General features: G+C 52.6%; 1 protein-coding gene across 3 annotated transcripts in view; it reads left to right on the forward strand.

Moving 5' to 3' along the window:
- The first annotated feature begins 2,850 nt into the window (after positions 1-2,850).
- Positions 2,851-13,502, forward strand: part of LOC137419586 (uncharacterized) — a 56,756-nt gene continuing 46,104 nt past the window's right edge. For all 3 annotated transcript variants that reach the window (XM_078770297.1, XM_078770298.1, XM_078770300.1), the window contains exon 1: positions 2,851-3,069. The gene's annotated coding sequence lies outside the window, so the exon portion shown is untranslated. The remainder of the gene's footprint in view (positions 3,070-13,502) is intronic.

Below are 13,502 nucleotides of genomic sequence, written 5' to 3' on the forward strand. Positions count from 1 at the left end.
GAGTTTTATTTTTTGACACTTTTACATCTTTCATCACCTCCTTTAGTTTGATATAGATCTCCATAAATAGTGGTGAAACTTTTGTTTTATTTACTTTTATTGACGACTTCCCAAAGACAGAGAATGCTCTTCCTTGAAAAGGTATTGAGTCGCTCATATTATCCTTCATAATAGGTTTAATCCAAAAGTTATTGAAATCATCTTTGTTCAATTTTACATCAGTGCAATATATTTCAGTTTCCTTTTTAAATGAGGAGATTGATTGAAATTTGTCTTTTGTGTTTTGAAACATTGTATTTATTCGGCAAAAAAAGTAATTGTCAAGAGAAGAAGAAAGAAGAATCACCTTTAGAGGCCATTTGTCCCCGCAGGGCGGGGGTTGGCCTTTTTTGGGCATTGTGGTGCCCTTTTTGAAGCAATGTTTTATGGCCGGATGCCCTTCCTGCCACCAACCCTGTTGGTCGCCTCTGGCGACACACAGGGAATTACCAGTGAACTGGTACTCAATTTGCCGACCTCGGACGGATGACAGGCTGAGTCAACCCCACTGGCATTAGTTAAGTGATCAATCGGGATTCGAACCCAGGATCCTAGGATCCCAAGCCGGCACCCTAACCGCTGAGCCAACACCAGGCTGATTGTCAAAAGATTGAGGGAAAAATAATTTACTATAATCTAAAAATGGTATGTGGCTCTGGAGGATTTCAAATGAGATCATTAATATAAGAGAAGTTTATCATTTCATATTCGCTCAACAGCGATACCTAAACCGATAGTTTAATTCCAATAAAATATTTGTCAATATTCTCGATGGTGATTGTTCTTTTATGAGAATTAAATTATTACCTAAAAATGAAACACACATATTCGTTGGGTCTCTGTGTGAGTATAATGAAAAATGGGGGGAGTTAATAAGTTAAAAGCAGGGAGAAAAGGGGCACAATTTTTTGGGAGGAAAAAGGGTGTCGTAAAAAGTGGGTGGGGCTTAGGAGGGAGAAAAGAGGCGCAATTTTTTGAGAGAATAGGGGGTGTAATTTCAGTGGTTTTAAAGGCTTTTGTGTAAAAACAAATATGGTAGCCGGACCACGTGACCGATGACGTCATAATTATTAAAAAATTATACTGGTGGAGTTAAACCGATGGTGAAAATTTCCTTCCAATCGGACCAACGGTTGCAGAAAAAAATCATATTTATTCTGTGCGGACAAATAGACAAATGGACTCAAATGCAATACCCTCTCATCAGGCGAAGGTAAAATGGGGTGCAATTTTTTGGGCCAAAAAGGGGTGTAATTTAACTCGAGGGGGCGGGAGTATCAATAAGTTTCCTTAATTTTCCTCATTGACTTCAATGTTAAATTTTATGTGAGCCAGAACAAACATTTATCCCCCACTCAGGTGGAGATGTGTTTGGGACACAAGATTTTGAGGCAAACACAGAGTTGAGGCATTCAGCTTTTTCACATGCAGAGTCAGCTGTGTAGCCATTTGAGGTAAGGGAGGGGATGGAGGGGGAACAAACACCAGAAACGGATTTGACCAGACACCACCAGGATTTGGAGTAGGGAGACGGGTTTGAGAGTTCAGCCTTGAGAGTACAGAGATATTGTTTCCTGGCTATCCTGAGGGCAGACACACACTTCTTCCGAGCTTGGTGGAAGGAACTGAGATTGCTTTCAGTTGGATTTGCCTTCCAAGAGACAAAGGCAAGTTGTTTCAGGGCAACTGCCTCACCACAACATTCAGTGTACCATGGACGGGAGGAAGGGCATGACAACTGAAGACAAGATGGGATAAATCTGTACATGAGAGAGAGCAGTTTACTTTGGAAGAATTCATAGGAAGAGTTGATGTCAGAGGCAGTAGAGATGGGAGACCAGTCGAGATGATTGATGGCTGCTTGAAGACCGTGCCAGTCGGCCTGAGTGAAATGCCAGACTCGTCAATGCTGCGGAGGCTCTCTGAGAATGGCCAGAGAGATATCCACTTTAAGAAGCACATGATCAGAAGAACCAATTGGAGCAGAAGAAGAGCAGCAGACATTTGCAGGGAAGTTAGCATTATTGGCGTCCAGGAGTTGGATATTTGGACCTGGAGTACGCTTCACGTGCTGCGAAATTACGAGCGTGTGCAAATTTAGACTCCTATGCCCCCCCTCGCCGCACGACTCCTGTATCCCCTCTACCGCCACGATTCCTATACCCCCTCCCCCCACGACAACTGTATCCCCCCGTCCCCCACGACTCCTATACCGCCCTCCCCCCACGAATCTTATACCCCCCCTCCCCCAACGACTCTTATACCCCCCCTCCCGCCACGACTCTAAAACCTCCCCTCCCCCCACAACTCTAAAACCTCCCCTCCCCCCACGACTCTAAAACCTCCCCTCCCCCCACGACTCTAAAACCTCCCCTCCCCCCACGACTCTAAAAGCTCCCCTCCCCCCACGACTCTTATACCCCCCTCCCCCCACGACTCTTCTCCCTCCCCTCCCCCCACGACTCTTCTCCCTCCCCTCCCCCCACGACTCTTCTCCCTCCCCTCCCCCCACGACTCTTAAACCCCCCTCCACCATTCCCCCACTCCCCCACCGACCACTCACCCACACCCACCATTCCCACCATCCCTCAATCCTCGAGAAAACAGACAAAGCCAAAGATGCCCATCCCTCTGAAATGCCGTGTGGTGAGGAGCGCTGAGCGTGTCGAGCGGAATAAACGCGTTCAACAATGTGGTCTCCCGTTAATATTTGCTTCAACCGGTGATTTAGCGAGGCGAGTGGTGTATATAGAGTCTCGTGGCCCTGAAAACGCCATTTAAATGTTACGTAGAACTAGAAGAAGAGGAAGCCTATAACTTCCCTTTTATTTTCGCACCGTGATGCAGCGACGACACTCAAATTGCCGACGCCACAAACAATCTTCTTACAAAGAGGAAGAAGAATGATGCGCGAAAACAAGAAGTATTAAATAACGAGGAAGAACTTCCGGGTGATCTTGTCAGCCTCGGGCCCTCGGACTGTAACTGTGACGAAGTTTCTCGTGATCGGACCTTATCTCATCTGAAGAGGTTTGTTCGGAGATTCTCATTTTATTACTCGTACCGACTGCAAAGCCGCAATGAGCCGGCGAAGCCAAAGCCTCTTGCCACTATTTTACCCATCACTGTGGCATCAGTAGGTTAGGTAGTTGGTAGTAGATGGGTGTAGATGGGTGTAGTCACGGAGGTATATAATATGGAGAGCCAATTGGCCACCTCGCAGCATTAGCCGCCGTGAAGCCACCGGAAATAGTCTGGCGGCCATATTGGGAAGCCGATTGTTTTGTAAACAAAGCCTGTCAAAGCAAAGGCGTGGCGCACTGATGATGCAGCTGGAGCGAATTTTAGGACCGCCGACGATTTAATTAATATAGAATACTAATATTTGAAGTGATATTCGGGCTCAGAATCCCGTTCTTTAAGGAAATGGTGTTCATTAAGTTTGAAGTTGATTCTAGACGCATTTTTCCTGGGGAATCCAATGGTTTAGAGCTTGTTTGAAAAAAAAGTGCCCAAAATTACCGCTCGGTGTTCTTTATCGTTCTTCTCATGACCCAATCACCCACTAGTAGGAATAAGAATCCTGACATGTTACACCCCTGTTTAACTCCTGTCTTCACCTTGAACCATTCTGTTGTTTCACCTTGGTCGACGACCGCACATTGAAAGTCTTGGTAAAGGGCTTTTACAAGGTTCACTAATTTTCCAGGTATGCTGTATTTCTTCATTATGACCCAGACTTTCTCTGGGCAAGGAGTCGAAAGCTTTCTAGAAATCTATAAAATTGAGGTACATCGTCGTTTGCCATTCTTTGGCTTGTTCTATAATATTCCTCAATATAAAGATCTGATTTGTTGTCATGTTACATGATGTTGTAGCGGTTACCGCTGGATGCACACAATCGCCTTGCACCGGCCAGAACACGGCCAGACGCGCCTCTCCCGGGCATGCCCGGACTCACTGTTACCGGGCACGCCCGAACCTCCCGGGCACGCCCGGTCTCGTCTTTCCCGGGCATGCCCGCTCTCGCCTTTCCAGGGCTCGCCCAGAGCGTCTGGGCATGCCCGCTATCGCCTTTCCAGGGCTCGCCCAGAGCGTCCGGGCATGCCCGCTATTGCCTTTCCAGGGCTCGCCCAGAGCGTCCGGGCATGCCCGCTATCGCCTTTCCAGGGCTCGCCCAGAGCGTCCGGGCATGCCCGCTATCGCCTTTCCAGTGCTCGTCCAGAGCGCCTGGGCACGCCCAGCCTCGACTTGCCAGGCCGCAGCCAAACACGCCCGGGCAGGTCCAGACTCGCCTTTCCAAGGCTCGCCCTTGACACCCGGGCATGCCCGGTATAGCTTTTGCCGGGCAAACTTCCCGACATAAATGTGTATATATATTGCTGCCCGATAAACGGGCTTGTCAGAATACCTGAGCTGTTTTGTTTCAATAAAGCAACTTGGACGAATTCCGTCTTTGGTCGTGTCAATTCTTTCGACTCGCGTTGGAGCGCAGTTCCTTCATTGGTGACCTACCGACATGGACACGGCAGTGACGCTTAAACTGCCTACCTTCTGGGAGGCTCACGCGGCTGTTTGGTTCGCCCAGGCGGACTCCCAGTTCGCCCTGCGAGGCATCACCGCGGACGACACCCGCTTCCACCATGTTGTGGCGGCGCTCGGTTCCGCCACCGCGGCCTGCGCCTTGAGCCTCCTCGAGCACCCGCTGGCTGCTGACAAATACGATGCGCTGAAGACACTCCTCCTCGACGCTTTCGCCCTCTCACCGGCAGCACGCGCACGGCGCCTGCTCGCTCTGCCCAAGCTCGGCGACACGCGCCCGTCCGAGCGCATGGACTATATGCTCTCGTTGCTCGGTGAGCACTCTCCGGATTTTCTGTTCCGCGAGCTGTTCCTTCGCCAGCTGCCTCACCCGGTACGCCTCGCCCTGGTTGGCACGTTGATCACGGATTCCCGCGCCCTCGCCAGGGAAGCCGATAAGATCTCCTCGGCGGGCCAGCACATCGGCGCGGTTACCTGGAGCCCGCCGCCGTCCGAGGCGACGCCCGAGCGCCCTGCGTGGTTGGAGGCCGAACTGCCGGTGCAACTGGCGGCCGCCACGCCGCACCGCCCGCTTCCGACACGACGGCCGGGGCCTCCACCTGACCGGGCATGGTGTTATTACCACGCCAGGTTCGGACACAAGGCTCAGACGTGCCGGCCCCCGTGCACTTTTGGCAGGTCGGGAAATGGCCGGGCCGGCGTTCATTCCCAGCCATGAGCGCCGGCCACTCGGGAAACTTGCTGTTTATTCGGGACAAAGCGTCTGGGCGGCGTTTCCTGTGTGACACCGGTGCTCAACTGAGCGTCATACCCGCCTCCGAGCAGGACAGGCGGGACGCCGTTTGCGGCCCCTCTTTGGTCGCTGCTAATGGCTCGGCCATACGCACTTTCAGCCCACGCGTCGTCACCCTCTGCTTTGGCAGCCAGCGTTTTCAATGGACTTTTGTTACCGCCAGCGTCCCCGTGGCTTTGCTGGGCGCCGACATCCTCTGCGCGCATGGGCTGCTGGTCGACGTCAAACGATGTCGCCTTGTCCACGCCGAGACCTTCAGCTCCCTGGCGTGCACAATGAGCAGCTCTGCGCCGACCGAACTGGCATGCGCCCTCCCGGCAGCGAATGAGTTCGCTTGCCTGCTCGCGGAATTCCCGGCCCTCACGCGGCCGACGTTTTCGGCTGTCGCGGTGCGGCACGGGATCGAGCACCACATACCCACTACGGGCCCGCCGGTCTACGCCAGGGCCCGCCGCCTCGACCCGGCCAAGCTCGCCGTGGCGAAGGCCGAGTTCGACGCGTTGGAGCACCTCGGCATCGTGCGGCGCTCCGATAGCGCGTGGGCCTCGCCACTGCACATCGTGCCAAAGCCGGGGGGTGGATGGCGCCCGTGTGGCGACAACCGCCGTCTCAACGACGCTACCACCCCGGACAGGTACCCGATCCCGCATATTCAGGACTTTTCTGCCCGTTTGGCGGGACGGGTCATCTTTTCGAAAATTGACCTGATACGGGGCTACCACCAGGTACCTGTCCGGGCGGCCGACGTCCCGAAGACGGCCGTCATCATGCCGTTCGGCCTGTTCGAATTTTTGCGGATGCCGTTTGGCCTCAAGAACGCGGCCCAGGCGTTCCAGCGCTTGATGGACGGCGTGCTGCGCGACCTGCCGTTTCTTTTCATCTATCTGGACGATATCCTCGTCGCCAGCACGTCCCGCACCGAGCACCTCCTCCACCTCCGAACACTGTTCGGTCGCCTCAGCGAGCACGGCTTAATTGTCAACCCGTTCAAATGCCACTTCGGCGCGACGACCGTTGACTTTTTTGGCCACCGCATCACCAAGGCCGGGGCCGTGCCGCTGCCGACCAAGGTCGAGGCCATCACCACGTTCCCGCGTCCCCGTTCCATCAAGGCCCTCCAAGAGTTCCTCAGCATGGTGAATTTTTATCACCGATTCATGCCCCGTGCTGCTCAGCTCATGCGGCCCCTCTACGAAGCCCTCCGGGCCAAGCCGGCCAAGCATGACATTGTTTGGTCCGCGGCCATGGACGCGGCCTTCACCAGCGCCAAATGGGCCCTCGCCGACGCAACGCTGCTGGCTCACCCGGTGCTCAACGCGCCCATCGCCGTCACTACGGACGCCTCCAACTACGCGGTGGGCGCCGTCCATGAGCAATGGGTGGACGGGGTTTGGCAGCCACTCGCTTTTTTCAGCCGGCAACTCCGGCCGAATGAGTTAAACTACAGCACGTTCGACCGCGAGCTGCTCGGGCTATTCCTGGCTGTTCGCCATTTCCGACACCTCCTGGAGGGCCGCCCGTTCACGGCTTTCGTCGACCACAAGCCATTGGTCTACGCAATGGCTAAGGTCACGGAGCCGTGGTCGGCCCGCCAGCAGCGCCACCTCTCCGCCGTGTCGGAGTTCACCACGGACATCCGGCACGTCGCCGGCAAAGACAACGCCATGGCCGACTGTCTTTCTCAGGCCAGCGCGAACGCGGTCCACCTCGGCGTGGACTTCGCGCTCATGGCGGCCGACCAGATCACCGACGCCTCGGTGCAGGCACTCCGTGCGGCGGCCACGGGCCTCCGCCTGGCCGACATTCCCTTCACGGGCAGCGTCCTGCTCTGCGACGTCTCCCAGGGCCAGCCTCGCCCCATCGTGCCCGTTTCCTGGCAGCGCCGCATCTTCGCCTCCATCCACGGCCTTTCTCACCCGGGCCGGAAAGCTTCTCAGAAGCTGGTGTCGGCGCGTTTCGTCTGGCACGGGCTTCGACGAAACATCCGCGACTGGGCCAACGCCTGCACGGCCTGCCAGCGGGTCAAGGTCCACCGCCACACCCAGGCCCCGCTGGCACCTTTCGCCGTGCCTGAACGGTGTTTATGACCACGTCCACGTGGACCTGGTGGGTCCCCTGCCCCCCTCGCGGGGGTTCACCCACCTGCTCACCATGGTGGACAGGACCACCAGGTGGCCGGAGGCCGTGCCCCTCACCTCCACCACCACCGCCGACGTGGCGCAGGCGTTCATCGCCACCTGGGTCGCGCGCTTCGGCGCACCAGCGGACATCTCGTCCGACCACGGCCCACAGTTCACGTCTGAGCTTTGGGGCGCGGTCGCCCGTTCATTGGGGGTCACGCTGCACCGCACCACGGCCTACCACCCCCAAGCCAACGGGTTGTGTGAGCGGTTTCACCGCTCCATGAAGGCCGCACTCATGGCCGGCCTTCAGGACGACGGTTGGGCTGACCGGCTGCCGTGGGTCCTTTTTGGTCCTTCGCACGGCCTCCAAGGAAGACCTCCAGGCGTCCGCCGCCGAGCTCGTCTACGGTCAGCTGCTCCGCGTCCCGGGCGAATTCGTGCCCGACGCTAACAGTCCCTGGTCCGCCGCTCGCCAGCGCTCGGACCTCCAGGAGGCCGCCCGACGATTTGCCCCCGTGCCGACGTCCCGCCACGGTGGCCCCCAGTCCTACGTCCCCCCGGCGCTTCGCACAGCAAAGTACGTCTTTGTGCGTCATGACGTGCACCGGGGGCCACTCCGGCCGCCGTACGACGGGCCCTTCCGGGTCCTGCGACGGGGCGACAAGTCTTTCATCGTCGACTTTGGCGGCCGGCCGGACCGGATTTCTGTGGACCGCCTCAAACCAGCGCACATGGACGTCGACCGACCACCACGGTTGGCCCTTCCTCCGCGGCGAGGCCGCCCCCCCGTCCACAGTTCCACCTGCTCGACCACCCACCACCACGTCGGACCCCTCCACACGACCCTCCAGGGGTCGCTTCGGCCGGGTCATCCGGACCCCCCTTAAATTGACCCTGCCGGTGCAGGTCGATTCTGGAGGGGCGTGTGTAGCGGTTACCGCTGGATGCACACAATCGCCTTGCACCGGCCAGAACATGGCCAGACGCGCCTCTCCCGGGCATGCCCGGACTCACTGTTCCCGGGCACGCCCAAACCTCCTGGGCACGCCCGGTCTCGTCTTTCCCGGGCATGCCCGCTCTCGCCTTTCCAAGGCTCGCCCAGAGCGTCCGGGCATGCCCGCTATCGCCTTTCCAGGGCTCGCCCAGAGCATCCGGGCATGCCCGCTATCGCCTTTCCAGGGCTCGCCCAGAGCGTCCGGGCATGCCCGCTATCACCTTTCCAGGGCTCGCCCAGAGCATCCGGGCATGCCCGCTATCGCCTTTCCAGTGCTCGTCCAGAGCGCCCGGGCAGGTCCAGACTCGCCTTTCCAAGGCTCGCCCTTGACACCCGGGCATGCCCGGTATAGCTTTTGCCGGGCAAACTTCCCGACATAAATGTGTATATATATTGCTGCCCGATAAACGGGCTTGTCAGAATACCTGAGCTGTTTTGTTTCAATAAAGCAACTCGGACGAATTCCGTCTTTGGTCGCGTCAATTCTTTCGACTCGCGTTGGAGCGCAGTTCCTTCAATGTTACTTAATTCAGTCATTATATTGTAACTAAGATGTGTATGTTTCTATTACCGAGATGTTAGAAACCACGCAGATATTGTAGCGGTTACCGCTGGATGTACATAATCGCCTTGCACCGGCCAGAACACGGCCAGACGCGCCTCTCCCGGGCATGCCCGGACTCACTGTTCCCGGGCACGCCCGAACCTCCCGGGCACGCCCGGTCTCGTCTTTCCCGGGCATGCCCGCTCTCGCCTTTCCAGGGCTCGCCCAGAGCATCCGGGCATGCCCGCTATCGCCTTTCCAGGGCTCGCCCAGAGCGTCCGGGCATGCCCGCTATCGCCTTTCCAGGGCACGCCCAGAGTGTCCGGGCATGCCCGCTATCGCCTTTCCAGGGCTCGCCCAGAGCGTCCGGGCATGCCCGCTATCGCCTTTCCAGTGCTCGCCCAGAGCGCCCGGGCATGCCCAGCCTCGACTTGCCAGGCCGCAGCCAAACACGCCCGGGCAGGTCCAGACTCGCCTTTCCAAGGCTCGCCCTTGATACTCGGGCATGCCCGGTATAGCTTTTGCCGGGCAAACTTCCCGACATAAATGTGTATATATATTGTTGCCCGAAAAACGGGCTTGAGAGAATACCTGAGCTGTTTTGTTTCAATAAAGCAACTCGGACGAATTCCGTCTTTGGTCGCGTCAATTCTTTCGACTCGCGTTGGAGCGCAGTTCCTTCAATATAATGATAACCAGAGTTTATTCTACACTGACATGGGTCAGCAACACATCAACAGTGAGTCAGTCACATAAATGACATGAAACGTTGTCATGTAGTTAACCCACACAATTCTTGGGTTTCGGAAGTTTTTGCTATTCATAACATACAAGACTTACATGTTGCAATGGAACGTTCAGCAGGACATGGTAATTGTTACATGAATAATGGAGCGGAGATATAAACATCTCATGCAACACATCTTTTACAGTTTAAATATTTACATGAAGTGTTGGTGAACTCGCCATATCAGACAAAGGGCAACTACCCATTAACCATGGAAAATTAAAAATTTGTGTTCACAGATATACCATCAGATCAGATCTGCTTGCCACTGTTCTATGAACTATCTGTGAACACAAATCTTTAATTTTCCATGGTTAATGGTTGACCAAAGTTCACGAGTTTTTGAAAACAATGCAGGACAGTTAATACATGTTTGATCAGTTGTTCTACACAGGCAATTTTGCAGTGAACATAACACCCACAACTTATTCCACATACCTCAAAGCAATTCATCCCATATCAAACAATGATATAAACATGGACATAATGAAAAAGTAATGCCAATTGTACTTAAATACATTGAAAATGCACTTGCATGAACATCATAAATTGCAACCAAAAGTAGGCCTACTGGACCAGGTACTTCATTGCTTTTCAAACAAACGTATCAGTACTCAAGTCACCAAACAAAGTAGAAATACATATTTCTCGAGCTTCCAGCCCGACTTACTCTTCCAGTATTAAAACATAAATCAATAGATATACAGGACTACATCTTCCACAACTAAACACCGATATATATTTATGCACAATTCTGCACAATTCACGCGACTACCATGTAGAGATGAGGTCGCTCTTATATTTCAGCTTTCTCTGGTGTTGCCTCACTGGTGAGCAAACAGGACCAGTTTGCAATATTTTTTCCTGATGCGCTCTTCCTTCATGTCATCATCGAGTGTTCTCACAACATGATGGAAACGTATCTTGCTGTATGATTGTGATACAGAATGTATTAAAGCAAACACATGGTTGCTGTCTGCCTCACAGTCAAACATGTGCCGATCCAAGGAAGCAAATGTAGACGGACCGACCTCAGAAAGGACAGAAGTGGAAATTGCCGCTCTTATCCCACTTTCACGAGGCATTTTGCCATTGGTTACAGCCAGGAGCCTCTTGACACAGCGTTCAGTCGCCTCACAGACACGAACAACACTGTGCGAGGGAACTATGAGGCCACCCCTGTTCTTGGTAACAATCAGGCTGTACATTGGTGTGGTTTGCCATTCTTCGTTGTTACTGGTCAATGCAGAAAGACATTGGCTACACTTCAGAGTCTTCCTCACCATCCTCACCACATAGCCGGCAATATAGCCAACACATGACTCTGTAAAGATGGAAAGTTGCTCAAAATTTGGAATATCCGCATAGTCGTGGTCCTCTTTTGCCGGCGATCTCAGCTCCAGGTCGTATCGTCTGGCCACCAACATGTCGTGACTCTCGTCAGGCACAGCCTGCTTTGCAACGCACTTGAAGGAAGCCGCATTCAAGATTCTGGTTGAGTCCTGTGCAGAACAGTTCCCACTTGCAGACTTGATGTCATGTCGCATCAAGAGGCGCTTATATGCGGCAACAAACTGCCGGGCCGTTGGGTTATTCCCACTTCCACTATAGACGGGATATTCCAATAAGCGGTATGACTTTAAGTGGGCACCACTGTATGGGGAATACCAACCTAACATAGGTGGAATACCAACATAGCATAGGTGGATTACTAACATTACACAGGTGGAATACCAATATAACATAGTTTACCTTCTTTAAATGTGCTTGGAAGTTGAAACAGCTGGGGACGGACTTCGGCTTCAGTCGGACGGTTTGACCAGTCCTGCCGAAGTCACTCTCATTGAAGTGATCACTGCACAGAACTGTGGTGCCTGGGGTGGGGTAGAAGGACTCCCTTCTCAGGGCAGATGTCAATCGAGAGCACAAGTCCTTATCCTTTGGAAACCTTGAAACAAAATACATTGTGGTCACAAAATGTGGTTGCGGGTCGAAACCTCAGAGGGCAGTCAAAACATCCGAGTCAAAACGACTCCATATCAAAATAATATTTTGAGTTTCATATGTATAGTTAAATACAACTTCATCTGCTAATGTTTGCCATGTGTCGGACTTTCGTACCTTCCACAAGTAACCCCCATTTGCTCTTTCTGCTCACGAGTGACACAGGAGGGCATGGAAACCCTGACAGTAGTAGACTGGACAATTAAGTTAAGCTCATCACAAATTAAATCACTTGACAATGATCACGAGCTGACGAGTCAATCTCGATACTTCAATCTGAATCAATGAATGAGTCAATCAGACATCAGTCTGACATACTCACATAGCCCTAGTGAATACACAATACAGTTATATTTGAGATCTGTGTCATATTGCACACCCTGCGCGTGGTCTAACACCATCAAATTCAAACACAGTGTTCAAACTTCATTGAAACTTAATTGAAACTTAATTACCTAGCCCCACCACCGTGACCACGCCAAAAACTGAAAAAGCAGAACACCCGCGATCGCGGTTTGTCACTTACTTGTGAAATGTGCATGTGGAGGCCTTCCCTGAGGTATTTGTGCAGTCAAATGCAACACACTGTGGCATTTTGAAACAGCGCGTTCACAAATAAGACTCCTTACAGTCGGTAAGCATCCAAAATGAATCAGAAATTGTGAGATCAGCTGATTGTGAGATCAAACACGGACGCAGACACAATCGGCTTCCCAATATGGCCACCAAGCAACTTCCGCTAGCTTCAGCCGACAGCCGTCATTGGCTCTCCAGGTTTATTATATACCTCCGTGGGTGTAGTAGGTACCGTCGGTGTAGTAGGTGTAGTTGGTGTAGTTGGTGTAGTTGGTGTAGTAGGTACCATTTGCATTCTGGATGAGATTAAAATTGATAAAATTTACTTCTTGATTAATTCGGTGAATTCCGTCTCAACTTCGGATATTTCTGGCCGTGAAAAACTATCCCCTACGGCCGCGAGATTTCTAAAAAATAATTCTTCGTCAATTTTAGAATATTTGACGCCGTTTTCACCCTCCGAAATGCGTAATAAGCATTAAAAAAATATTTTTCAAATGCTCGAATCTCATTGGTTCTGGTGTTTGATGACGATTTTCGTTGAAGATAACGAGGCCTGTGCGGGCCGAGGTTGGTCTTAAAGTATTTTAATTACAAATTAGAGGTGCATTAGATTGTGAATCAAACAACGACGGGTGAAACAAACTCCTATTGAACTTTTTCACAATTGTTTTATGCAAACTTCCGCATCCGGTCGATGACGGCCTCCATTGAGTGATTTGGTTTTAGAAATATTTTTTCAAATGCTCGAATCTCATTGGTTCCGGTGTTTGGTGACGATTTTAGTTGAAAATAACCAGGCCTGTGCGGGCCGAGGTTGGTCTTAAAGTATTTTAATTACAAATTGGAGGTGCATAAGATTGTGAATCAAACAAAGACGGTTGAAAGAAACTCCTATTGAACGTTTTCAATTTGTTATCATTACTTCCGCATCCGCAAGATGGCGGCCTCCATTGCGCATCGGAATTCTCAAGCCAAGGGATAATCTGGTTTACGACATAATACGTACGCGTTCATTGACAACACCGGCTTCGCCGGCTATTAATACTGAGGAAGATCTGCAAAACGTTTATTTAAAGATAAAATAATTCTCTGTTCGT

This window comes from Myxine glutinosa, chromosome 1 (genome assembly GCF_964187855.1).
Source record: "Myxine glutinosa chromosome 1, kmMyxGlut1.1, whole genome shotgun sequence".
Taxonomy (NCBI): domain Eukaryota; kingdom Metazoa; phylum Chordata; class Myxini; order Myxiniformes; family Myxinidae; genus Myxine; species Myxine glutinosa.